Source organism: Pundamilia nyererei, unplaced genomic scaffold (assembly GCF_000239375.1).
Source record: "Pundamilia nyererei isolate P.nyererei 1_Seehausen unplaced genomic scaffold, PunNye1.0 scaffold00262, whole genome shotgun sequence".
NCBI classification, from domain to species: Eukaryota; Metazoa; Chordata; class Actinopteri; order Cichliformes; family Cichlidae; genus Pundamilia; species Pundamilia nyererei.
In genome coordinates, this window is record NW_005187663.1 from 727,419 (window position 1) to 728,208 (window position 790).

Below are 790 nucleotides of genomic sequence, written 5' to 3' on the forward strand. Positions count from 1 at the left end.
AAATTGAACTGAATTGAAGCAGTACTGCACATCTGTATAATCTGTCCATTTTCTTCTTACAGCACACTGATGATTTATGATCTCTGACAGATGACCAGATTACTATTGACTTAATCAAGTGGAGATATCATCTGAATTTCAGGAGCGGGACCAATCCTCATTCACACCCCTTCTGGCCTCAAGCTGAGAAATGCTGTTCTCATTTTCATGTCCCCCCTTCCCCCCTTTTTCCTTCTCTTCTCCTCTTCTCCTCTCTACCTTTCCTTCATTCACTTCTAGTTAGTACAAGGGGATCTGTCCGGCCCGGGAGCTGTCTCCAGTCCCCTTCGAAGCCTTCCCCAAACCACAGCACCAGTTCACAATTCCTCATTCTTCATCGCTCATCGTTACTGAGGATGTGGTCCCAGCTAGTAAACTTAAGTGTCACAATGTGACTGCGTATACAGATAATACATGATAATACTTGTTTAAACTTTAAAATTTAACTTGTTCTAATACCCTCTCAGCTTATTGGAGCAGTATGTGCCATCGCAATTATTTTGTTTTATTTGAAACAAAAAATCTATGTCGAAAAGTTATACATTAAATGAAGCTTACAAAGCATATGTTTCCAGTCACAGACCAGCGGGTTATTAACAATGTGCCAAACCACCAGAAGCAAGCTGCTGGCCTCTCTCGCTTGCCCTGCTCCAATCAGTCCTGACGGGACATGGACGCTCCGTCAGAGACAGAGAGGACTACAGTTTTCTCTGAGACTGAAGTAAGCACCGCTTTCAGCGACAATGGCCAC